Here is a 27537-nt window from a genome sequence, read left to right as displayed (position 1 = left end):
GAGGGTCGGGAACGCGCTGCCTGGGAGGGTGGGAGAGGGTCTGGAACACACTGCCTGGGAGGGTGGGAGAGGCTGGAACACACTGCCTGGGAGGGTGGGAGAGGGTCTGGAACGCGCTGCCTGGGAGGGTGGGAGAGGCTGGAACACACTGCCTGGGAGGGTGGGAGAGGGTCTGGAACACACTGCCTGGGAGGGTGGGAGAGGCTGGAACACACTGCCTGGGAGGGTGGGAGAGGGTCTGGAACACACTGCCTGGGAGGGTGGGAGAGGGTCTGGAACACACTGCCTGGGAGGGTGGGAGAGGGTCTGGAACACACTGCCTGGGAGGGTGGGAGAGGGTCTGGAACACACTGCCTGGGAGGGTGGGAGAGGGTCTGGAACACACTGCGTGGGAGGGTGGGAGAGGGTCTGGAACACACTGCCTGGGAGGGTGGGAGAGGGTCTGGAACGCACTGCCTGGGAGGGTGGGAGAGGGTCTGGAACGCACTGCCTGGGAGGGTGGGAGAGGGTCTGGAACGCGCTGCCTGGGAGGGTGGGAGAGGGTCTGGAACGCGCTGCCTGGGAGGGTGGGAGAGGGTCGGGAATGCGCTGCCTGGGAGGGTTGGGGTGGGTCTGGAACGCACTGCCTGGGAGGGTGGGAGAGGCTGGAACGCGCTGCCTGGGAGGGTGGGAGAGGCTGGAACACACTGCCTGGGAGGGTGGGAGAGGCTGGAACGCACTGCCTGGGAGGGTGGGAGAGGGTCTGGAACACACTGCCTGGGAGGGTGGGAGAGGGTCTGGAACACACTGCCTGGGAGGGTGGGAGAGGGTCTGGAGCGCGCTGCCTGGGAGGGTGGGAGAGGGTCTGGAACACACTGCCTGGGAGGGTGGGAGAGGGGCTGGAACACACTGCCTGGGAGGGTGGGAGAGGGGCTGGAACACACTGCCTGGGAGGGTGGGAGAGGCTGGAACGCGCTGCCTAGGAGGGTGGGAGAGGCTCTGGAACGCGCTGCCTGGGAGGGTGGGAGAGGGTCTGGAACACACTGCCTGGGAGGGTGGGAGAGGGGCTGGAACACACTGCCTGGGAGGGTGGGAGAGGGTCTGGAACACACTGCCTGGGAGGGTGGGAGAGGGTCTGGAACGCGCTGCCTGGGAGGGGGTTAGCGGGAGAGCCTCACATCCTTTAAAATGTATCTGGATGAGCACTTGGTATGTTATAACATTCGAGGCTATGGGCCAAGTGCTGGCAAATGAGATTCGGACTGACAGATCAGGTGTCTTTCATGAGGCGGTGCAGACTCGCTGGGCCGAAGGGCCTTTTCTGCACTGTATAATTCTGTGATAGGTAGAAATTAACGAACAAGGTTTATTATGATACAAATCCAAACATCTCCTCTAAAAGTTTCTTCCTTGACCTGCGCCCTTCCTCCTATTGAGGGGAAGCCCCACCCCCTTAAAGGGGCAGTTCATATTCCGGGATAGTCATGAGAAAGCAAATAGTCCCAATATTGGGACCTCCCATTGGGGTTATAGCACTCTTCCCCGACGAAGTCTGTTCCAACGTTCACATCCATGGATGGCATTCATACAGACCGTGTGCCTTTAGGAGACGTGTATCGGACTGGGGAGCGGCATTTGTGTGATTAACATCCAGGCAGTGGTGCTTCTGGATGTGGTGAAACATCCATTTCAGTTTCAGAGGCAAAGCTGGGCAGTTCATCGTCCGGCACCTCGGTATCCTTAAAAGCAACTGTGGCAGCACGGTAGCACAGTGGTTAGCACAGTTGTTTCACGGCTCCATGGTCCCAGGTGCGATTCCCGGCATGGGTCACTGTCTGTGCGGAATCTGCACGTTCTCCCCGTGTGTGCGTGGGTTTGCTCCGGGTGCTCCGGTTTCCTCCCACAGTCCAAAGATGTGCAGGCTAGGCGGATTGGCAAGGCCAATGGGGAAGATGGCGGCACTGTGAAGTCTGAATCAATGGCCGGTACAGCTGGAGTAGCCGGCACACGGCTTTGCAGGTGGTTCATATGGTGATTAGGCTCACGGCCCTGTGCCTGTATTCGGTAGGCATAAAGATTCTGGGCAACCATCACCTTGTCAGCTTCCGGGAGCGGGTGTCTTCCCCATCCCTCTACGGTGCCAGGTGTGCCATGATCTGGCAGATATGGTGCACTCTTCCCCTGCACAGCCGGAGTCTTCGAGGCCTGCACGGTACAGCAGGTCCTCGAGTGACAGGCACTGCTGGTACACACACGGCTTAATGCAGCGACTCCTTGGCACCTCCTCCTCCTCCTTGGCCTGTTGGGCGGCCAGCTCTCTATCTTCACCGGCTGCTTCCCGTTTCTCTAGGGCAGACTCCGCTGCTGCAGAGTAACTTCCTGAGCAGCTCCAGCTCGAACAGCCTCAGTGTTTCTCCCATGGCTACGGCGATCAGGATGAAGGCCACCATTCCTGAATGAATTCCAAAGTCCATTGTCTGCAGGGGGTTACAGGCAGACATGTTAGAATGCACCAGTTCTTTAGCCACGTGTTCAACTGCACAATCTCCCTGTTGCTATCCTCGCTAGCACCTGGCACGGGGAGTAATCCTGAGATGACGACCCTCGATGTCCTGCTTTTTAATCTTCTACCTAGCTCCCTAAATTGCCGTTGCAGGACCTCGCTCCTCTTTCTACCTGTGTCATTCGTGCCAATGTGGACAATGACCTCTGTCTGATTTCACTCCTGTTTTTAGGATGCTTTGTACCCGCTCAGAGACATCCAGGGCCCTGGCACCAGGGAGGCAACCTACCATCCTGGAGACCTTTCCATGGCCACAGAAGTGCCTGACTATTGAATCCCCTACCACTATTGCTTTTCTACGCTTTGTACCCCCTGTCACTCTGGTCACTGCCTCTGCTGTCCGCTGATGGACCTTCCCCCTCATTAGTATCCAAAACGGCATAGCTGTTAGATAGGGAGTCAGACATAGGGCTGAATGAGCCATTAAGAGGGGGTGTTCCCCCTGCCCCCTCCAGCACCTGGCAGAAGCTTTGGGATACAGTGACAATCATTTTGAAATTGCATCTGCACCCATTCCCAACCTCGCAAGCAATTGAAAATCCATTCCCAGATATCCTGCACTTGCTGCATCGTTCTCCACCAGACTAGGGGTAACATATCCACTCGATGTCGTACGGTCTCTCATTCAGACAGACAGGGTGCAGCTTCCATTTATCAAATGGGAAGGAATGAGACCATATAGCTTTTCAGATACACAATACAACTTTAACTGGCTCAGCAGCCTCTTCTTTTACTGCAAAGGTTCTGCATCATCGTCCTTCACAAATATATACTCTCCTTTATTGCTCAGGGATTATCCAATCACAGATGTGTTGTGCTTGTCAGCTGGGTAGAACCCTCAATGCTTGTATTGTGTGGCATATTACTTGGAGGAGAGGGAAAGCTGTGTGGTAGTTTTTGAAGTCAGGCTAGTGTGGTTAATGTATTCACCATATCAGCTGTCTGTATAGTACTGTGGCCTATGACCAGGGAATGGTAATATAATCTCCTTCCATGTATTGTACTGGAACGCTGGTGGGCTCCGCCTCTAGCTCCGCCCCCCCCCGGGGCGGTATATAGACCTGCCGCCTGTGGGCCGCGCTCATTGTTACAGCAGTCACAGGCAGGCAAGTTCTTGGATAATAAAGCCGATGTTCACTCAATCTCATCGTCTTGTAGTGAATTGATGGTACATCAATTTATTATCCAAAGACAACACATGGTAGCATTGTGGATAGCACAATTGCTTCACAGCTCCAGGGTCCCAGGTTCAATTCCGGCTTGGGTCACTGTCTGTGCGGAGTCTGCACGTTCTCCCCGTGTCTGTGTGGGTTTCCTCCGGGTGCTCTGGTTTCCTCCCACAGTCCACAGCCCTTAGTGTACAAAATTGCCCTTAGTGTTGGGTGGGGAACTGGGTTATGGGGATAGGGTGGAGGTGTTGCCCTTGGGTAGGGTGCTCTTTCCAAGAGCTGGTGCAGACTCGATGGGCCGAATGGCCTCCATCTGCACTGTAAATTCGATGATCTATGAACACTATGGAAGCCGCTCTGAAGCCTGATAAACTGGAACTCGATGCACGAGCAGCAGCAGCAGCTAAGGAAATCTTCTCCCACTGGCTCCGCTGTTTTGAGGCCTACCTCGACTCCTCTGCAACGCCTCCCTCCAACACCCTCAAGCTACGCCTCCTCCACGCCCGGGTGAGCCACTGAATCTCGGGTATGATTGAGGACGCAGCCACGCACGAACCTGCGGTCGCGATTCTAAAGAGACAGTTTGTGAAGCCCGTGAATGAAGTGTTCACGCGGCACCTCCTCACTACCCGCTGTGAAGCCACCGGGGAATCGCTGGAGGAGTATCTAGAGAACCTGACTCTACTCGCCCGCAATTGCAACAACAGGGATGTGAAGACTGATGAACACATGAAGTTGATGATCCGGGACACCTACGTGGCTGGGATCCGGTCTAACTACATCCGGCAACGGCTGCTGGAAAACGGGGCCACTGATCTACAGGATACGGTAAAACTAGCCACCTCGTTAGCTATTGCCGACCAGAGCCTCAGCGCGTTCCCGGCTGACCCAGCGAACCCCTTGTGGGCACCACAGACACGGCCTTCACCAAACCCGACTACATCCCAGGCCTGTGCCGCGCGGGTACCCGTTCAGCCTCGGGGAACCATCTTGCTATTCTGTGATCAGGGCCAACACCCCTGGCAGCGTTGCCCAGCCCGCACCGCGGCATGCAGCGACTGCGGCAAAAAGGGACATTTTGCCAGAGTCTGTCTGGCCCGATCCAAAGCCCCGAAGTCAAAAGCTTACCAGGCCCGATCCACGGGCTCACAGGCCCACAGACCCCACAATGTGGCTGCATGCCTGCCGGTACCGCACCCTTCTGACACGTCATCTGCCTCGTGCAGCTCATGGGGGGCACCATCTTTAACTCAGCCCAACAGGTGCGACCCATGGGGGCGGCCATATTGGCCACCATCCTCAACACCAAGCGACACGTGCGACTCGTGGGGGCTGCCATCCTGTGACCCTGATACCTCTGACCACACAGACTACCCGCAGCTCGACGCAGTCCCCTCGACCAGTCGCAGCCGAAACATCTGGAGAATTCGATGATAGCCGTCCGGGTCAATGGGTGCGAGAACCCCTGTCTTTTCGACTCCGGGTGCACAGAGAGCTTCGTCCATCCCAACACAGTAAGGAGCTGCTCCCTCCACATCTACCCCGCGTTCCAGAAAATCTCCCTTGCCTCTGGATCCCATTCGGTACAGATCCGGGGGTACTGTGTCGCGAACCTAGTGATACAGGGCGCTGAGTACGCCCATTTTAAACTGTATGTCCTCCCTCACCTCTGCGCCCCCCTACTGCTTCCAATGCAGTCACCGAAGCCTGACCCTAAAGTTCGGCGGACCCCGACCCCCTCTCACTGTACGTAGCCTCGCGACCGTTAAGGTCACCCCTTTGCGAACCTCACCCCCGACTGTAAGCCCGTCGCCACCAGGAGCAGGCGGTACAGTGTACAAGACATGATTTTTATCAAGTCGGAGGTCCAGCGACTCTTGAGGGAGGGGCCATCGAGGCCAGAAACAGCCCCTGGAAAGCACAAGTGGTGGTTGTCAGGACCGTGGAGAAGAATCGGATGGTTGTGGACTACAGCCAGACCATAAACCGGTTCACGCAACTTGATGCGTACCCCCTCCTCTGCATAGGGCAGCACGGTAGCATTGTGGATAGCACAATTGCTTCACAGCTCCAGGGTCCCAGGTTCAATTCCGGCTTGGGTCACTGTCTGTGCGGAGTCTGCACGTTCTCCCCGTGTCTGCGTGGGTTTCCTCCGGGTTCTCCGGTTTCCTCCCACAGTCCAAAGATGTGCAGGTTAGGTGGATTGGCCGTGATAAATTGCCCTTAGTGTCCAAAATTGCCCTTAGTGTTGGGTGGGGTTACTGGGTAATGGGGATAGGGTGGAGGTGTTGACCTTGGGGAGGGTGCTCTTTCCAAGAGCCGGTGCAGACTCGATGGGCCGAATGGCCTCCTTCTGCACTGTAAATTCTATGATAGTGGAGATGGTCAACCAGATCGTACAGTACCGTGTGTTCTCAATGGTCGATCTGAAGTCAGCCTACCACCAGCTCCCGATCCGACCGGAAGAGCGCCACTACACTGCCTTTGAAGCAGCCAGCCGACTCTTCCACTTCCTCAGGGTCCCCTTCACTAACGGGGTCTCGGTTTTTCAGAGAATGATGGGCCGAATGGTGGACCAGTACCTTTTGCAGGCTACATACCCGTACTGGACGATGTTACCATCTGCGGCCATGATCAGCAGGACCATGACGCCAACCTTCAGAGGTTCCTTCAGGCTGCCCAATCCCTCACATACAACAAAGAGAAGTGCGTTTCCCGCACTACCCGCCTGGCCATCCTTGGCTACGTCGTGGAGAACGGAGTCCTAGGGCCCGACCCCGACCGAATGCGCCCCCTCATGGAACTTCCCCCTACCCACTGTCTCAAGGCCCTCAAACGCTGCCTGGGGCTATTCTCCTATTACGCCCACTTATCAAAGCCACTATATTCCCCCTGACGGCTGAGGCCCGCTCGGCCTTCAGCCGCATCAAGGCCGATATCGCTAAGGCCGCGATGCACACGGTGGACGTGTCCGTCCCCTTCCAGATAGAAAGCGATGCGTCAGACATCGCCCTGGCATCCACCCTCAACCAGGCGGGCAGGCCAGTAGCATTCTTTTCTGGAACCATCCACGCCTCCACGATTTGACACTCTGTCGAGAAGGAAGCACAAGCCATAGTGGAAGCTGTGCGGCACTGGAGGCACTACCTAGCCGGTAGGAGGTTCACCCTCGTCACCGACCAGCGGTTGGTCGCCTTTATGTTTGACAACGCACAACGGGGCACAATTAAAAATGACAAAATCTTGAAGTGGAGGATCGAACTCTCACCTATACCTACGATATCAAGTATCATCCTGCGAAGCTCAACGAGCCCTCAGATGCCCTGTCCCGCGGCCCATGCGCGCAAGATGACCGACTTTGGGCTATCCACAATGACCTCTGTCACCCGGGGGTCACCCAGCTTACCCATTTTATTAAGGCCCGCAATCTGCCCTTCTCCACCGAGGAGGTCAAAGCCATGACCAGGGACTGCCAGGTCTGCGCGGAGTGTAAACCGCACTTCTACCGGCCAGACAAGGCCCACCTGGTCAAGGTCTCCCAGCCCTTTGAGCACCTCAGTATTGACTTCAAAGGGCCCCTCCCCTCCACCAACCAAAATATATACTTCCTGACCGTCATTGACGAGTATTCCCGCTTCCCCTTTGCTATCCCATGTCCCGACATGACTTCGGCCACTATCATTAAGGCCCTGCACAGCATTTTCACCCTGTTCGGTTTCCCTGCATACGTCCACAGTGACTGGGGCACCTCTTTCATGAGCGATGAGCTGCGCCAGTACCTGCTCAGTAAAGGCATCGCCTCGAGCACGACTACAAGCTATAACCAGGGGCTGGTTTAGCTCACTGAGCTAAAACGCTGGCTTTTAAAGCAGGCCAGCAGCACGGTTCGATTCCCGTACTAGCCTCCCCGGACAGGTGCCGGAATGTGGCAACTAGGGGCTTTTCACAGTAACTTCATTGAAGCCTACTCGTGACAATAAGCGATTTACATTTCATTATAGTACTGTGGCCTATGGCCAGGGAATGGTAATATGATCTCCTTCCATGTATTGTCCTGGAACCCTGGTGGGCTCCGCCTCTGGCTCCGCCCCCCCCGGGGCGGTATATAGACCTGCCGCTTGTGGGCCGCGCTCATTGTTACAGCAGTCACAGGCAGGCAAGTTCTTGGATAATAAAGCCTATGTTCACTCGATCTCATTGTCTTGTCGTGAATTGATGGTATATCGGCTAGTTATGTACCTGATGGGATAGCTGTCGCTGGTACAGCCCTCATCCTCAGACCTTTAACCCCGATAAACTCCAGACAAAATGAAACACCCCGTTTCTCTCGGCACAGGTGCTGCATCACCTGCTCAGCATTCCCAGTATTTTCGGTTTTTATTCCTTTCCTTCTCAGTTTCCGGAGGCCGATCTGAGGAAAGTGAAAGTTTGAGCTGATGGTCAAAGCGGGATGGTCCGGTGAAGTAACTTTATTGAGGGAACTGTTAAAGCTGCATTATTTAATTAGCTATTTCTAAAATTGATGAAAAGAGTGAGCATTATTTATAGGGAAGATCTGAACTGTAGCTCGACGGTGAACTGACAATTATATCCTAATTAGCGGCTTTCACTGTCTCCTCTCTTCCTCCTTAGGTACACCTGTTTGGCTGATGGTATTCCTCATCCTCATTCTCATCGTGCTATTTGTGGTATTTTTAATTCTATTATACTACCTGAGGAAAGAGAGTTACAGTGCCGATGACACATCCATTGGATCTGAGACCAGTGAGAATAATCCCACTGTGAGGTACAGTACAATTTTCCATTTGATAAATTGGGTATTTCACTGTGGAAATACAAAGCCTCTTGGTACTAGTTTCCATTGAGTGTATCTAACTTCATACTCGAACCAAACCTGGGGCAGGATTCTCCCCTACCCGGCGGGGCGGGGGGTCCCGGCGTGAGGGCCCCCCCCCCCCCCCGGGGCCAGATCGCCCTGTGCCCCCCCCCCCCGGGGCCAGATCGCCCTGTGCCCCCCCCCCCCCCCCGGGGCCAGATCGCCCTGTGCCCCCCCCCCCCCCAGGGCCAGATCGCCCTGTGCCCCCCCCCCCCCCCCCGGAGCCAGATCGCCCTGTGCCCCCCCCCCCCCCGGGGCCAGATCGCCCTGTGCCCCCCCCCCCTCCCAGGACCCCGGAGCCCGCCCGCGCTGCCTGGTCCCGCCGGTAAGGTGGTTTGATCCACGCTGGTGGGACCGGCATGACAGCGGCGGGCCTTCGTCCCATCGCAGGCCGGAGAATCGCCGGGGGGGGGGGGGGGGGGGGGGGGGGGGGGGGGGGCCAACAGGTGCGGCGCGATGCCCGCCCCCGCCGAATCTCTGGTGCCGGAGATTTCGGGACACGGCGTGGGTGGGATTGACGCTGGCCCCCGGCGATTCTCCGACCCGGCGGGGTGTCAGAGAATCCCGCCCCTGGTGTTTTTGTCAAATGATTATTAATTTCATGCCCACTGGAGGCTCAGTATCCTGAATAGTTTATAACACGAAATAATTTGCAACCGCCTTCAACCAGAAGTGCCAAATGAATGATCATCTCAGACTCCTCCTGAGGCGCCAGCATCACAAACAGCCGTCTTCAGCCAATTCAATTCACTCCATATGACATTAAGAAATGGCTGAAGGCACTTCTAAGAAGATAAGTACATAAGAAACAGGGGCTCTTTGAAACTGGTGCGCCATTCTTTGATGCTTCAACATCACTGTCCTGCACTGACCCCGGACCCCTTTATATTCTATAATGTAGAGTCCATCAGGCTTAATCTGAAATATACAGCAGCCTAATGCAGAGAATTCCAAATATTCACCAGCCTGAGTGAAGAAATTGCTCCTCACCTCAGTTCCAAACTAACTGCCTCTTATTCTGTGACTGTGTCCCAGGATTCACACCCCTTCACAACCACAGCCCCCAGCCCCCACAGCCCCCAGCCCCCACCAGCCCCCAGCCCCCACAGCCCCCAGCCCCCAGCCCACACAGCCCCCACCAGCCCCCAGCCCCCACAGCCCCCAGCCCCCACCAGCCCCCAGCCCCCAGCACCCACAGCCCCCACAGCCCACAGCCCCCAGCCCCCACCAGCCCCCAGCCCCCACAGCCCCCAGCCCCCAGCCCCCAGCACCCACAACCCCCACCAGCCCCCACAGCCCCCAGCCCCCAGCACCCAGCACCCACAACCCCCACCAGCCCCCAGCCCCCACAGCCCCCAGCCCCCAGCACCCACAACCCCCAGCCAGGGGAAACACCTTTCCTGCACCTACACCAACAAGACCTGGAACACAGCCCCCACAGCCCCCAGCACCCGCCAGCCCCCAGCCCCCACCAGCCCCCACAGCCCCCAGCACCCACCAGCCCCCAGCCCCCACCAGCCCCCACAGCCCCCAGCCCCCAGCACCCACCAGCCCCCAGCCCCCACCAGCCCCCAGCCCCCACAGCCCCCACCAGCCCCCAGCACCCACCAGCCCCCAGCCCCCACCAGCCCCCACAGCCCCCAGCCCCCAGCACCCACCAGCCCCCAGCCCCCACCAGCCCCCAGCCCCCACAGCCCCCACCAGCCCCCAGCCCCCAGCCCCCACAGCCCCCAGCCCCCAGCCCCAGCACCCACCAGCCCCCAGCCCCCACAGCCCCCAGCCAGGGGAAACACCTCTCCTGCACCTACACCAACAAGACCTGGAACACAGCCCCCACAGCCCCCAGCACCCACCAGCCCCCAGCACCCACCAGCCCCCAGCCCCCACCAGCCCCCAGCCCCAGCACCCACAGCCTCCACAGCCCCCAGCCCCCACAGACCCCAGCCAGGGGAAACACCTTTCCTGCACCTATAGAACAGTACAGCACAGAACAGGCCCTTCGGCCCTCAATGTTGTGCCGAGCCATGATCACCCTACTCAAACCCACGTATCCACCCTATACCCGTAACCCAACAACCCCCCCCCCCCTTAACCTTACTTTTATTAGGACACTACGGGCAATTTAGCATGGCCAATCCACCTAACCCGCACACCTTTGGCCTGTGGGAGGAAACCGGAGCACCCGGAGGAAACCCACGCACACAGGGGGAGGACGTGCAGACTCCACACAGACAGTGACACAGCCGGGAATCGAACCTGGGACCCTGGAGCTGTGAAGCATTTATGCTAACCACCATGCTACCCTGCTGCCCACCTACACCAACAAGACCTGGAACACAGCCCCCACAGCCCCCAGCACCCACCAGCCCCCAGCCCCCACCAGCCCCCAGCCCCCAGCCCCCACAGCCTCCACAGCCCCCAGCACCCACCAGTCCCCAGCCCCCACCAGCCCCCAGCCCCCAGCCCCCACAGCCTCCACAGCCCCCAGCACCCACCAGTCCCCAGCCCCCACCGCCCACAGCCCCAGCCCCCACAGCCCCCAGCCCCCACAGCCCCCAGCCAGGGGAAACACCTTTCCTGCACCTACACCAACAAGACCTGGAACACAGCCCCCACAGCCCCCAGCACCCACCAGCCCCCACCAGCCCCCAGCCCCCACAGCCCCCAGCCCCCAGCACCCACCAGCCCCCACAGCCCCCAGCCAGGGGAAACACCTCTCCTGCACCTACACCAACAAGACCTGGAACAACTTTGTATGCTTCAATCAGATCTCTTCTGATTCTTCCAAACTGCAGAGAATACAGGGCCAGTCAATTTAATCTTTCTTCATAGGGCATTCCCTCCATCTCAGGTGAACATTCACCACACTGCCTCAGTAACAAGTATATCTATCTTCAGGTAAGGAGACCAAAACTGCATGTCATGCTCCCAGTGCAGTTTCACAAAGGCTCCATTTAATTATCGGAAGACAACTTTGCTCCAATGCTCAAATCCTCACGCAATAATGGCCAACAAACCATCTGTCTTCTTAATTGCTTGCCGTGCCTGCATATTAACTTTCACTGACTCATGAGCAAGGAAACTCAAGCCCCTTTTCCCAGTAACACTGCCTCCACCAGCCCACAGCCAGCCATTCACCATTTAAAAAATACTCAGTATTTCCCACCATAAGCAGCTTCCTTTGTGCGAGGTGTGGCTGTAACCATTGGAGGGATTTACCCCTGATCCCATTCACTCCAGTTTTGCTGGGACTCCTTGATGCCCACGTGACACTCAGTCAAAAGCAGCGTTGGTGCCAAGAGCAGCCACTCTGACCGCACCATTTGAGTTCAGCTCCTTTGGACATGTTTGATTGAAAGCTGCAATCAGGTCAGTGGGTGAGTGACTCTGGTGGAACCCAGACTGAGCATTAATGAATAGTTTTTTGCTGAGTAAGTGCCGCTTGATAACAACCACCCTTTCTATCACTTTGCTGATAAACTACATTTCGACTGGGCAAACCACATTAGCAATAATACTGTTGTGGATGAATTCCTGGAGAGTGTACAAGATTTTTTTTGAACCAGTATGTCGAGGAAACAAATGGGAGCTTGTGGTTGGAGACACTGTGGAGAATCCGGGAGTCGGAGAGCATCGTGGACAGCACGTATAGAGAGGTGGTCACACCGCAGGCTCAGACTCCACAGGCAGGAAGGGAATGGGTGGCTACCAGACAGAGCAACAGAGTGAGGCAGGTAGGGCAGGAATCTCCTGTGGCCATTCCCTTGCAGAACAGATATCCCGCTTTGGATACTGTTGAGGGGAATGGCCTCTCAGGGGAAAGCAGCAACAGCCAAACCCGTGGCACCACGGTTGGTTCTGCTGCAGAGCGGAGGGGTGATAACTGTGACAGTACAGTAGTTCTCGGAGATTCATTCGTAAGGGAAATAGACAGGCATTTCTGTGCCGCAAACGCGATTCCAGGATGTTATGTTGACTCCCTGGTGCTCGGGTTAAGGATGTCTCAGAGCGGGTACAGGACATTCTGGAGGGGGAACAGCCAGTGGTCGTGATCACATCGGTACAAACGACATAGGTAAAAAAAAAGGGCTGAGGTCCTAAAAGCGGAATACAGGGAGCTAGGAAGGAAGTTAAGAAATCAGATCTCGAAGGTAGTGACCTCAGGATTACTACCGGTGCCACGTGCTAGTCAGAGTAGGAATGACAGGATATATAGGATGAATACGTGGCTGAAGGGATGGTGTCAGGGGGAGGGTTTCAGATTCCTGGGGCATTGGGACCGGTTCTGGGGGAGGTGGGACCTGTACCAACTGGACGGGTTACACCTGGGCAGGACTGGAACTGATGTCCTAGGGGGGCTATTTGCCAGAGCTGTTGGGGAGGGTTTAAACTAAAATGCCTGGGGAATGGGAACGTACGCAAGGAGTCAGAAAGAGGGAGCAAGGACCAAAACAAAGGGTAGAAAAGTGAATAAGAAAAGTGATAGATGGAGAAACCAAGGGCAAAATTCAAACAGGCCTGACATCAGTCGTAGGGCAAATGCTAGAATCTATTATAAAGGGTGTGAGAACAGGAGACTTGGAAAGTATCAACAGGATTAGATAAAGTCAACATGAAAGGGAAACCGTTTTGTCAGATGTACTGGAGCTTTTTGGGGACATAAGTAATATAATAGATAAGGGAGAATCAGTGGATGTGGTGTATTTGGATTTTCAAAAAGCTGTTGATCAAGTTCCACATAAGAAGTTAATGTGTAAAATTAAAGTACATGTGATTGGTGTAATTTATTGACATGGATTGTGAATTGGTTAACAGACAGGAAACAGAGAGTAGGGATAAATGGGTCTTTTTTGGACTGCAAGGCAATGACAAGTGAGGTCCTGCTTGAATCAGTGCTTGGACCGAGCTATTCACAATGATTGGGATGAGGGAACCAAAAGTAATATTTCCAAGTTTGCTGATGACACAAAACTAGGTGGAATGTGAGTGGTGAGGGGGAAGTAAAAAGGTTTCAAGGTGATTTCGACAAATTGAGTGAGTGGGTAAATACTGGGAAGATGCAGGACAGTATGGAGAAATGTAAAGTTATCCACTTTGGATGGAGAAGCAAAATGGCAGAGTATTATTTAAATGGTGATAGACTGGGAAATGTTGATGTACAGAGGGACCTGGGTGTCCTTGTACATCAGTCATTGAAAGCAAGCGTGCAGATACAGCAAGCAGTGAGGGAGGAGAATAGTTTAGTGGCTTTCATTGCAAGTGGACTTGAATACCGGAGCAAGGAGGGTATCGCGGCTGTACAGGGCCTTGGTGAGACCAAGGCCGGAATTCTCCAGCCATTGGGATCCTCTGTTCCCACCGGCAAAGCACCTTCACCCGTGGGTTTACTGGCAGTATGGACTGGCTTCAATGGGAAATCCCACTGACAAACAGCAGGAAGAGAGAATCTCGCCGCCAGTGAATGGCGCGTTGCTGACACACACACACGGGTTGGGCCAGAGAATCCAGCTCTACTCCTGCAGCATTGTGTGCAGGTTTGGCCTCCTTACCCAATAAAACTGGCTGAGGAAGGTAAGTTTCTGGAGTGTGTTAGGGGTGGGTTTATAGACTTGTAGATTGAGCAGCCCAATTGAGGGAAGGCTATTCTCAATCTAGTATTATGTCATGAAAAATATATATTTTTTGATAAACAATTTTATTAAGACATTTTGGCAGAATAAACAACAACAATATAAAACAGTAAATGCATCTCCCAGCCTGCCTTCTGGCAGTCCCCACCTCCGACCTCCTCCATGTTCCCGCACCTAAGTCCCTCCGTCGTCAGCAGATCAACTACCCCCCTCACCCCCTCGCAACAACACCCTGTAACCTAACCCCTGCCATAAACTAGCTATATACACACCCCCCACCTGGCTTCCGTAGACCAGCTCACCCAGCTATCCTGGTGACTCTCAACTCCGGCGCCAACAAGTCTCCCACCTATTGTTCCCTCTGACTCATCCACCCTGCCCATCAGCATCACTGCCCCAAACTAGCCATCCTCGAGCTTTTGCTATGAAAAGAAACAAACAAAAAAGAAACAAAGAAAACCCCAATGCTAGTGCAAATCGAATAAAACAGAATAAGTACTTCCAACCACCCCAATCCGAACACAAAAAGCCCCCAGCACCAAATACCTTAACTGCCCGCTTTTCCCAACGTAAACTCAAATACAGGAGAGAAAAAGAAAAACCGGGAAAAAAAAACATACCAGAAAAATGTGTAAACATCGCTCAGTGTCTTTTTAACACAAGTCCAAAAAGTCCTCAGTTCCGCACCAGCCCTTCTTTCTTGGCAAAGTCCCTCGCATCCTCAGGCTCCTCAACGTAATGGTGCCGTCCCTCGTGTGTGACCCACAGGCGTGCCGGGTACAGCAGCCCAAACCACCTGCTTCTTAAACAGAATCTCTTTGACTTGCCTGTAGCCTGCCCTTCTTCTGGCCACTTCCACGCTCAGGTCCTGGTAGATGCGCAAGACACGTGCAGGAACTGTGCACAGGCAATGGACAGTCTGCAAAGAACCACTACATAGTTCACAGCAACTATAAATTCCTTCAGGGTGCAAAATCCCCAAAACACACTGTCAACTGTGTGTTAAGGGGCCTCACGGTAGCATGGTGGTTAGCATAAATGCTTCACAGCTCCAGGGTCCCAGGTTCGATTCCCGGCTGGGTCACTGTCTGTGTGGAGTCTGCACGTCCTCCCTGTGTGTGCGTGGGTTTCCTCCGGGTGCTCCGGTTTCCTCCCACAGTCCAAAGATGTGCGGGTTAGGTGGATTGGCCATGCTAAATTGCCCGTAGTGTAAGGTTAATGGGGGGATTGTTGGGTTACGGGTATACGGGTTACATGGGTTTAAAGTAGGGTGATCATTGCTCGGCACAACATCGAGGGCCGAAGGGCCTGTTCTGTGCTGTACTGTTCTATGTTCTATGTTCTAACTGTGGCTGACAAAGGAAGTTAAGGATTGTACAAACTTAAAAGAAAAGGTTTCTCGAGTTTCCAGAAACAGTAGTGATCTAAAACATGAATATAATCCATTTCAATCTTCGTATTCCACTATTGCACGATCCAATCTTCTTGGGTGGAACTCTCCGCTCCCGGGAAAAATCGGGAGGGCCGTCGTGAACATTGCGGCGCTGCGTAAATCTCGGCCACGGGAGCGTCGCGCCGAGAATGATGCTGCCGGCGTGCCTAATGATGTCAGCCGCGCATGCGCAGGTTGGCCGGCTCCAACCCGTGCATGCGCGGCTGACGTCACGACGCTGACCGCTCGAACCCACTCATGCGCGGTGGCCGTCTTTCCCCTCAGCCGCCCGCAAGACGTGGCGGCTTGATCTTGCGGGGCGGCAGAGGGGAAATAGTGCATCCAATTCAGACGCCGGCCCGACAATCGGTGGGCACCGATCGCGGGCCTGTCCCCTCCCGAGCACAGTCATGGTGCACATTCCCCACCAGGCCCCCTGCAAGCCCCAAACGGGCATCTCCACACCCGTTTCACGACGGCGGCGACGAGGTGTGCTTGCCGCCATCGTGAAACGGTCGCGAACGGCAGGCCGCTCGGCCCATCCGGGTCAGGGTATCGCCGGTCGCCGTGAAAAACGGGGGGGGGGGGTAGAATCGCGGGGGGCGCGAGGGTGGCTTGAAATTTGTCGGGCCCCATATTTCAAAGTCGTGATAATGCATCTGCAATCAGGTTTTCTCTTCCTGCTGCATGTATCATTTTTAAGTTAATTTGTTGTAACAATAACTCCATCTAAACAGTCTTGCATTTTATTCCTTAAACTTTTCCAAAAACTTCAGTGGATTATGGTCTGTATACACAATTGTCTCCGATTAATTGTTAGTAACATAAATGTCAAAATGTTGTAACGGCAAAACCACACTCAGTGGCCGGGATTCTCCCCTACCCGGTGGGGCGGAGGGTCCCAGCGTGTCGGAGTGGCGTGAACCACTCCGGCGTCGGGCCGCCCCAAAGGTGCAAAAGTCTCCGCATCTTTAGGGGCCAAGCCTCACATTGGGGGGCTAGGCCCGCGGCAAAGTGGTCTCCGCTCCGCCGGCTGGCGTGAACAGCCTTTTGCGCCACGCCAGCCGGGGCCGAAAGGACTTCACCAGCCGCTGGAGCGTTAGCGGCTGCTGACGTCATACCGCCGCATGCACAGGGGAGGGGGTCTCTTCCACCTCCGCCATGGTGAAGACCACGGTGAAGACCATGGCGAAAGCAGAAGAGAAAGAGTGCCCCCACGGCACAGGCCCGCCCCGATTGCGGGCCAGGCCACCGTGGGGGCACCCCCCAGGGTCAGATCGCCTCACCCGCCCCCAGGACCCTGGCACCCGCCCGCGCCGCCAATCCCGCCGGTCAGGTAGGTGGTTTAATCCACACCGGCGGGAGAGGCCTGTCAGCGGCGGGACTTCGGCCCATCGTGGGCTGGAGAATCGCCACGGGGGGCCCGCCGACAGGCGTGGCACGATTCCCGCCCCCGCCGAATCTCGTGTGGAGGAGAATTCGGGACACGGCGGGGGCGGGATTGACGCCAGCCTTGGGGGGTCAGAGAATCCCGCCCAGTGTCTCCTTCTCGATGGTTGAATATTTCTTTTGATGGTTATTTAGTTTCAGAGAAAAATAACCAACAGCTTTCTGAATCTATTGTTGGCTTCCGGGGCTATTTGAGGCTAGAATGATTCTCCCTACAGTAGTTAGTTTGTGCTAAATTTAAATCTGATGATCAGGTTAAAAACTATCATAACTGATCCAAAACCTTGGCTCATCTTGTACTCCTCCTCAAACCCTATTCACTCTCCCAGTGACAGCTATAACTGTCCTTCATAGCCTCCATTTGTCAATGTTGACCCTTGCTTTAAATCCTTTTATGTGCCCCCCCAACCCTGTAATGTCTTCCATTGTTCAAACTCCACATGACACTCTTACATTTATCACCTCACCTCATGTTCACAGTTTGGTAACTGTGCTTCCAGCTCCCTAAGCTCCACTCTAAACTTTTCTCTGAAACCCCTTTACCTCCTCCCTGTTCCCTCTCTTTATAAATTCACCCATAAACCTCATCTGTCTGACCAGACTTTTGGTGTCTTTCTTCCCATTTTCTAGGGTTTGATAACTCAGAAAATAGCTGGGGCCATGTTTCTACATTACTTCACTGTCGCTGGAGCACCACCCTGGAACTCCTTCCCTAACAGCACAGTGGGTGTATCTACACCTCAGGGACTGCAGCAGTTCAAGAAGGCATCTTTTGAAGGGCAACTAGACATGGGCAATACATGCTGACCTAACCAGCGACACACAAAACCCTTGAACTGAAAAGAAAATTTGAAACAATTATAAGTGCAAGTTATTGTTGTTAATGTTTAATTGTGTTACTCCAAATACTCAGATAAACTTAATGTAATATTTGAAGTGTTGATTGTTTAAGGGATAATTGTAAGTTATTTTCTGGTGTGATGTTAAAGATATTATAATACTGTGTTAGTGATGAAGTGTGTATTCTTTTTCCATATCCCTCTTTCTTTGGGAAATCACTCCTGGAGTGAGGTTTCCTTTCCTCACAATCTTACACAATTAAAATAAAATATTGGGGTTTCTGTCCAGTATCCTAGTCACTGTTGGGGTCTGTTCTGGGGTTTATAATAACCTATAGAAGCTTTTACAGAGCGTTTTTTATGTAAGTTGCTAGATTGCATCCATATTCTGTTCTCCCTTTGTTCTCACTTTCTTGGCCTTCCTTTTCTGTATTATAGAAACCTCCCAATCTTCAGGTTTACTACTATTTCTGGAAACTCGAGAAACCTTTTCTTTTAATTTTGTACAATCCTTAACTTCCTTTGTCAGCCACAGTTGACAGTGTGTTTTGGGGATTTTGCACCCTGAAGGAATTTATAGTTGCTGTGAACTATGTAGTGGTTCTTTGCAGACTGTCCATTGCCTGTGCACAGTCGTACCTTTCAGTGTATTTTCCCAATCCACCTCAGCTAATTTGTCCCTCATGAGTTCATAGTTTCCTTTATTAAACTTCAACACCCTGGCTTCAGATTGAACTTTACTCATTTTCAAACATAATGTCATATTCTAACATATTGTGGTCACTCATCCTGAAAGGTTCTTTTACAACTAGATTATTAATTAATTATTTTTCATTACGACTTCCGAGGGAAGCTATGGAGGAGTAAGTCGCACATTTGGGGCTCTTGATCCGGCCGGACTTTTGGACCTTTTTCCCCGACTTTTTTGTACTTTTGAGCGCTGGATCTGAAGGCATAGGGTCAGGGGTTAGGGTTAGGGTTAGTGCTGGATCTGAAGGCATAGGGTCAGGGGTCAGGGTTAGGGTTAGCGCTGGATCTGAAGGCATAGAGTCAGGGGTCAGGGTTAGGGTTAGCGCTGGATCTGAAGGCAGAGGGTCAGGGGTCAGGGTTAGGGTTAGCGCTAGATCTGAAGGCATAGTGTCAGGGGTCAGGGTTAGGGTTAGTGCTGGATCTGAAGGCAGAGGGTCAGGGGTCAGGGTTAGGGTTAGTGCTGGATCTGAAGGCATAGAGTCAGGGGTCAGGGTTAGGGTTAGTGCTGGATCTGAAGGCAGAGGGTCAGGGGTCAGGGTTAGGGTTAGCGCTAGATCTGAAGGCATAGTGTCAGGGGTCAGGGTTAGGGTTAGTGCTGGATCTGAAGGCATAGAGTCAGGGGTCAGGGTTAGGGTTAGCGCTGGATCTGAAGGCAGAGGGTCAGGGGTCAGGGTTAGGGTTAGTGCTGGATCTGAAGGCAGAGGGTCAGGGGTCAGGGTTAGGGTTAGTGCTGGATCTGAAGGCATAGTGTCAGGGGTCAGGGTTAGGGTTAGTGCTGGATCTGAAGGCAGAGGGTCAGGGGTCAGGGTTAGGGTTAGCGCTGGATCTGAAGGCATAGGGTCAGGGGTCAGGGTTAGGGTTAGTGCTGGATCTGAAGGCAGAGGGTCAGGGTTAGGGTTAGTGCTGGATCTGAAGGCAGAGGGTCAGGGGTCAGGGTTAGGGTTAGTGCTGGATCTGAAGGCAGAGGCACCCAGGCACTGACTCCAGACATAGGTGTATGAAAGACTCTGCTGGTCAGTCTGAGGAAATGGATCCACAGGTCTAGAGCAGGAATGAGCCTGATGGTTCACTGGAGAGAATTGGCTGACGATCTCAGGAGATTACCAGAGGGAATGGATTGATGGCCCATTGGAGGGAATGGATCTGTTGATCCTTTTAAAAGAATAGGCCGAATGGCCCTTTCCTGTCTAATGCTTTAGTTTCTACCTTTTCTGCAGTCAAATTGATATCCTTTCCTTATCCCCAAATATCTTCATCCATCACAACATTCCTGCAGCCTATAATGGAACTTTCTGTCTCATTTACTGTACAGATGTCTGTTTTCCTTTTTGATAATATTTTTGACTCATTTAAAATTGATTTTCCTTCACCCCTTTAGTTCCCACGGCTCCATGTATATCTCCCTGTCCACAAAGGGCTCCGATGTCCCATCTAGCCAGTCGAGTCCGTAGGATTTAAGGCTCCAGCACCAGTGATGTGAGTCCAGTGGGAAGACGCTTGACCATATCCACCAGTCAGTGAAGCCTAGGTTTGGAGACCATATCAGCAGGGTACGTCTTAATCTTCAAATTCAAGGACACAGTCACACTGCCATATTTGGGAGTCATCACACGCAGCTATCTTTTTAAATGAGATGACTAATGTGTTGACCTCCCAGGCAACCAGTGGTCCCCTGAGGTCCCATGCCAACATAGTTTATTCGTGCTGCATTTTAACATTTATCGATTGAGAAGATAAAAAGAAAGAAAGACTTGCATTTTTACAACATTTTTCATGCCCATCTGATCTCTCAAAGTGCTTTGCAGCAAATGAAGTACTTTTTAAGTGTGGTCAATGTTGTAATGTACAAAACAATGGCAAATATATCGCAAAGAGTCACAGGGATGTTACCAGAGGTAAAGGGTTTACAGTAATCAAGAGAGTGTTGAGATGTTGAGGCTTTTGTGGCTGATGATGTGATCGTGGGTTTAAGATTATGAAGAATGATTGAGTGTGAATAATAGTAGATTGGGTCCAGTCTCTGGCAACTGAATGACAAAGGACCCAGGATAAAATATTTGGAAGGTTAGGGCATAAACTATCATCAATAAAATGATTAGTTTGCGGGAGGAGCTCAGGAAAGGCACCTACTAAACTGTCATGGACCCTTTTAAATTGCTTTTCATCTGGCAACTGGCCTTACTGAGATCCAGTCCAACAGAAGCCAGCACATCTGCAGCATGGCTCCCTGTTCCTTACACCTCTGCAATATCCTAGCATGTTATACTTTGCCCATTCTTATTCATCTGTTATATCATCTACATATAACCACATTCCACATGTCTGCTGCTAATCTTCAGATTCACTTATCTTCCGACTTTCAAACCAATGACCATATCTGCTGTCAGATTTCTGTCTATCAAATCAGGGATTAGGCACAACTTCCTCCAATGTTGTATCATGAATACTAAAGCTATCGTTTTGTACAATCCCATCAATTGTTCTTATGCCACTAATCCACCTCCATACGCAGTCACTTGTTTAGACTGAAGGACGTCCAGCTTCACTATTTAAATTGTTTCATTATTATCTCAGCCCATTAACCATCTTCTATCACTTCTAATCTCTGATAATCCAAGACTCTCCTTTCTGATATTCCATCTTCAACCTTCCACAAGATCCAGCTTGACTAGAGCAAGGCTATCTCTATTCTCTCCCGCATTAAATCACTCTCAACAATAATCCAGTTCCTTTTCCCTCAGTAGCTTGTTATCCTCCAAATGTAAGCTTCATGCCTTTAAGCCATTCCTAATTCTTCAAGTTCCTCTAACATTCAGCACTTGTCAATGGTCGTTTTTAACACAATCTCTTGATAGCTGGATCAGTACAGATGCACTCCAGTGCATATTGCCATGTATATAAACTCCCTTTTGCACCATGAAAATTCATCCTTTCCCTTTTCTGTCACTAAAATATCTGAACCCTTTCTAGCTCCTTTTAAAAACATTATTCAATGAATCTTGCTGAAAAGAGACACCTGTTATTGAAGCTTTGCTTCCTGAACCAGCGTGTGAATTTCAGTGCTGGTACAATACACGGTATATTTCAATACTTGGCTGATGAAAGCAAACAAGAGGTTCCTCCAGCTATTCATCACACGGACCATACTCAACACTCGTGTTTGTAAAACCAAAACAAAACACCAACTGTTCAACACAATTCCAAAACCGGCGAACAATCTTGAGTGTGCTAATAGCTACACTAACGTTTACATTGTATAAGATCTGTTCCCTGCAAACAAAAATATCCTCAAGCCTTGCATCTTTTCTGAATTAGCCAGAATCATGTGAGTTGAAGGTTCTCTTTTTCTTTCCCATGGCATCCCCTCAGCGAATCAGACTTGACTTGCCAACCAATCAGCATCCTCTGTCCTGTAGTATAATTGTTGTGATTGTTTGCTTTTACATTTTATACACTGTACCCTTGTAAAAGGTAGATGCGACACTTACAATTTACAAGTTGTTCTTTTTTGGTGTTGTCGTCCCCCCCCCCCCTTATTTTGCTGTTTCAGGGTCCTTTCCTTGTCCCTTTACCGTGGTTAGTTGTCTGGTGTTTATATGTGAGCGGTCCTTCTCCCTCCCCCCCGCCTTCTCTGTTGCTTGGCCTCCCCTCCCTTCTTCTCCCCTCTCCCTATCCTGTTGTTGGTCTGCCTTTAAAGATTCTCTTTCCCCTTGATTTTGGCCCTCTGATCTCTGTGTCAGCCACTATCTGGCCACCACCTTGTTGTTTCCTCTGGTCTCCACCCCCTATTCGCGCCCCCCCCCCCTCTCATTTCTGTCTGCTCCCTGTGGTCCTGTTGGCTCCCCTGCATCACCCCCTCCCCTCCCCTCCTCAATTGGTTATTATGATGTGGAGATGCCGGCGTTGGACTGGGGTGAGCACAGTAAGAAGTCTTACAACACCAGGTTAAAGTCCAACAGGTTTGTTTCAAACACGAGCTTTCGGAGCACTGCTCCTTCCTCAGGTGAATGGAGAGGTATGTTCCAGAAACATTTATATAGACAAAGTCAGAGATGCTGGACAATGCTTAGAATGCGAGCATTTGCAGGTAATCAAATCATTACAGATCCAGGGAGAGGGATAATCACAGGTTAAAGAGGTGTGAATTGTCTCAAGCCAGGACAGTTGGTAGGATTTTGCAAGTCCAGGCCTGATGGTGGGGGGTGGATGTAATGCAACATGAATCCCAGATCCCGGTTGAGGCCGCACTCATGTGTGCGGAACTTAGCTATAGGTTTTTGCTCGGCGATTCTGCGTTGCCGCGTGTCCTGAAGGCCGCCTTGGAGAACGCCTATCCGGAGATCAGAGGCTGAATGCCCTTAACTGCTGAAGTGTTCCCCGACTGGAAGGGAACATTCCTGCCTGGTGATTGTCGCACGATGCCCGTTCATTCGTTGTCGCAGTGTCTGCATGGTCTCGCCAATGTACCACGCTTCGGGACATCCTTTCCTGCAACGTAAGAGGTAGACTACATTGGTTGAGTCGCACGAGTATGTGCCGCGTACCTGGTGGGTGGTGTTTCCACGTGTAATGGTGGTATCCAAGTCGATGATCTGGCATGTCTTGCAGAGATTGCCCTGGCAGGGTTGTGTGGTGTCGTGGTCGCTGTTCTGAAGGCTGGGTAATTTGCTGCAAACAATGGTTTGTTTGAGGTTGCGCGGTTGATTGAAGGCCAGTAGTGGGGGTGTGGGGATGACCTTGGCAAGATGTTCATCTTCATTGATGATGTGTTGAAGGCTGCGAAGAAGATGTCGTAGTTTCTCCGCCCCAGGAAAGTACTGGACGACGAAGGGTACTCTGTCAGTGGTGTCCCATGTGTGTCTTCTGAGGAGGTCGATGCGGTTTTTTGCTGCGGCGCGTTGGAACTGTCGGTCAATGAGTCGAGCGCCATATCCCGTTCGTACGAGGACATCTTTCAGCATCTGTAGGTGTCTGTTACGCTCCTCCTCGTCTGAGCAGATCCTGTGTATACGGAGGGCTTGTCCAATGGGGATGGTTTCTTTAATGTGTTTCGGGTGAAAGCTGGAGAAGTGGAGCATCGTGAGGTTATCTGTGGGCTTGCGGTAAAGCGAAGTGCTGAGGTGACCGTCCTTGATGGAGATGAGTGTGTCCAAGAATGCAACAGATATTGGAGAATAGTCCATGGTGAGTTTGATGGTGGGATGGAATTTATTGATATCATCGTGTAGTCATTTCAGTGATTCTTCGCTGTGGGTCCAAAGGAAAAAAATGTCATCGATGTATCTGGTGTATAACGTCGGTTGCAGGTCCTGTGTGGTGAGGAAGTCTTGTTCAAACTTGTGCATGAAGATGTTGGCATATTGAGATGCGAATTTGGTCCCCATGGCTGTTCCATGCATCTGGATGAAGAATTTGTTGTCGAAGGTGAAGACGTTGTGATCTAGAATGAAGCGGATGAGTTGCAGTACCTGCAACCGACGTTATACACCAACTCATCTCGTACGAACGGGATATGGTGCTCGACTCATCGATCGACAGTTCCAACGCGCCACAGCAAAAAACCGCACCGACCTCCTCAGAAGACAAACACGGGACACAACTGGCAGAGTACCCTTCGTCGTCCAGTACTTTCCTGGGGCGGAGAAACTATAACATCTTCTTCGCAGCCTTCAACACATCATCAATGAAGATGAACATCTTGCCAAGGTCATCCCCACACCCCCACTACTGGCCTTCAAACAACCGCGCAACCTCAAACAAACCATTGTTTGCAGCAAATTACCCAGCCTTCAGAACAGCGACCACGACACCACACAACCCTGCCAGGGCAATCTCTGCAAGACATGCCAGATCATCGACATGGACACCACCATTACACGTGGTAACACCACCCACCAGGTACGCGGCACATACTCGTGCGACTCGACCAATGTAGTCTACCTCTTACGCTGCAGGAAAGGATGCCCCGAAGCGTGGTACATTGGCGAGACCATGCAGACACTGCGACAACGAATGAACGGGCATCGTGCGACAATCACCAGGCAGGAATGTTCCCTTCCAGTCGGGGAACACTTCAGCAGTCAAGGGCATTCAGCCTCTGATCTCCGGGTAAGCGTTCTCCAAGGCGGCCTTCAGGACACGCGGCAACGCAGAATTGCCGAGCAAAAACTTATAGCCAAGTTCCGCACACATGAGTGCGGACTCAACCGGGATCTTGGATTCATGTCACATTACATCCACCCCCCACCATCTGGCCTGGATTTGCAAAATCCCACCAACTGTTCTGGCTTGAGACAATTCACACCTCTTTAACCTGTGATTATCCCTCTCCCTGGATCTGTAATGATTTGATTACCTGCAAATGCTCGCATTCCAAGCATCGTCTAGCATCTCTGACTTTGTCTATATAAATGTTTCTGGAACATACCTCTCCATTCACCTGAGGAAGGAGCAGTGCTCCGAAAGCTGGTGTTTGAAACAAACCTGTTGGACTTTAACCTGGTGTAAGACTTCTTACAATTGGTTATTGGCTGCGAATAGTTGGAAAAAGTTGGTAAATGGTTTCCATGTTTTGTGGAAGCCATCTTCTGACCCCCGGGTGGTGAACTTAATCTTCTCCGGGTGGAGAGATTCCGATGGTCAGCCAGCCAGTCTGCAGCTGTGGGTGGTGCTGCAGACTGCCAGCCGAGCAGGATTCTCTGGCATGCGATTAGGGAGGCGAAAGCTAAGAGTCCGCCCTCTTCCCCATGTGTAGTTCTGGCTGGTCTGATACCCCGAAGACTGCCCTCACCCCCACAACCTTGGACATTGCTTCAAAGAAAGCTGTGCCAAACCTGACACGTCAGGGACCAGCCCAGAACATGTGAGTGTGGTTGGCCGGGCTTCCCTGGCACCGTTCACATTTATCCTCCACTTCCGGGAAGAACTTGCTCATTGTGGTTCTGGTCAGATGCGCTCTGTGCCCCACGTTTAGCTGCATTAGGCTTAGCCTTGTGCAGGAGTAGGTGGAATTGGCCCAGTTCAGTGCTTTACTCCTGAGTTCCCACCCTATTTCCGTCCCGATCTATTCCTCCCGTTTTGCCCTTGTTTCATCCAGTGGGAAGTGTATCCTTTCTAAAAGTCGCTCATCCAGTTCCTCTTCCCCAGACTGTCGGTGTCCAATAACTCCTCTAACATTGTGTTTCTTGGGGTCCTTGGATACGTTATCGTCTACTTGCAGAGAACATTTTTGGCCAGAAATTTGGTATTTTTGTATTTGCCCGAATGAGTGCAAGAGGCAAAGCTTCAGCAACATGTCCCTCTTTTCAGTAACAATCAGGTTCTGTACTCCCAAGCGACTGGTGGTAGCACAGTGGTTATCACTGTTGCCTCACAGCTCCATGATCCCAGGTTCGATTCCCGGCTTGGGTCATTGTCCATGTGGAGTCTGCATGTTCTCCCCGTGTCTGCGTGGGTTTCCTCCGGGTGCTCCGGTTTCCTCCCACAGGTCCCAAAAGATGTGCTGTTAGGTGAATTGGACATTCTGAATCCTCCCTCAGTGTACCCGAACAGGCGCCGGAATGTAGCGACTAGGGGATTTTCGCAGTAACTTATTTGCAGTGTTAATGTTACCCTTTCATAAAGATTATTATTATTATTGACTCTTAACTACCCCCTGCAATGGGCGAACAAACTATTCTATAAATAGCAACAAAGGTTGCCCTTGTAGCAGCACCCACATCTCCTGATTAGAATGGACTGACGAATATTCCACGCTTTCTGTAAATTCCTTATGAAATCACGGTTACTTTGCCTTCTGTGCTGACTAGTTATTCTGTTTGTTATTTTCTCCACAGATTTTTTAATCTTGTGACTTGACCATGATGACCAAGTAATGAGCTTGAGCCAAGGCAACATGTGGACGTGCTGACACCCAGAGCAATTTGTGATACCTTGTGACAGGACCCCTGGATATTATTATTATATTGAAATATTTGAACAGACTTGACTACCCATCTCAAAACTAATTTGTTTGTTAGTTTTTGTTTGTTATTTACAGCACAGAAGGAGGCCATTTGGCCCATTGTATCTGCACCGGCAGCCCTATCTCTGTAGCTCTCTGAATTCATCACGTTCAAATATATATCCAGCTCTCTTTTGAAACCTCCTATGGAATCCACCCCCACCTCTCTCCCAGGCAGCGCATTGCAAACCCCAACAACTCTCTGAGTAAAGACGTTTCTCCTCATCTCACTCCAAGATCTCTTGCTGACCATCTTGAAATTGTGACCCCCCTCGTCACTGACATTTCAACCAGTGGAAACAGAATATCCTTAATTACCATGCCAAAATTGTTCAGAATATCATCAAACTATCTTTCAATCCCTCTCCACACTTGTGGATAACAAAATATATTTAAACTTTTGCATGTATATTCAGAAACATTGTTTAATGATGTAAAGTGATGCTGAGTGAATCTTTAGAACATATACATTCTTATATCGTCAACATTTAAACTAATTGTTTCATATATTTATTTAGTTACTGTTATTAATTAATAAACCATCGGCATGTTTTGTTAGTTGTGTTTCTGCTGTGCTATGTACAATACCAGTTTCCGTTTAACCAGAGAACTGTCAGAGATAGCAGTTATATAAATGTGGTCACACCCAAAGTGCAGGCAGACGGATGGGTGACCACCAGAAGGGGCAGGCAGTCAGTGCAGGAATCCGCTGTGGTTGTCCCCCTCTCGAACAGGTATACCCCTTTGGATACTGTCGGGGGGGGAATTGCCGATCAGGGGCAAACAGCAGCAGCCAGAGCAGTGGCACCACGGCTGCCTCTCATGGTCAGCAGGGAGGGTCAAAGCGC

The 27537-nt window shown here is 51.9% G+C and overlaps 1 long non-coding RNA gene across 1 annotated transcript; it reads left to right on the top strand.

Annotated features, from left to right (window-relative positions):
- Window positions 1-8347: 8347 nt before the first annotated feature.
- Window positions 8348-26782, top strand: LOC119963681. Its single transcript, XR_005460124.1, has 3 exons — window positions 8348-8497; window positions 20066-20237; window positions 26523-26782. It is a non-coding gene; the product is annotated as an uncharacterized LOC119963681 (long non-coding RNA).
- The last annotated feature ends 755 nt before the right edge of the window (window positions 26783-27537 follow it).

Source organism: Scyliorhinus canicula, chromosome 3, assembly GCF_902713615.1.
Source record: "Scyliorhinus canicula chromosome 3, sScyCan1.1, whole genome shotgun sequence".
In the NCBI taxonomy this organism is placed as follows: domain Eukaryota; kingdom Metazoa; phylum Chordata; class Chondrichthyes; order Carcharhiniformes; family Scyliorhinidae; genus Scyliorhinus; species Scyliorhinus canicula.
The sequence above is the reverse complement of the archived record's forward strand: the minus strand, read 5'-3'. Positions and strand labels throughout refer to the sequence as shown.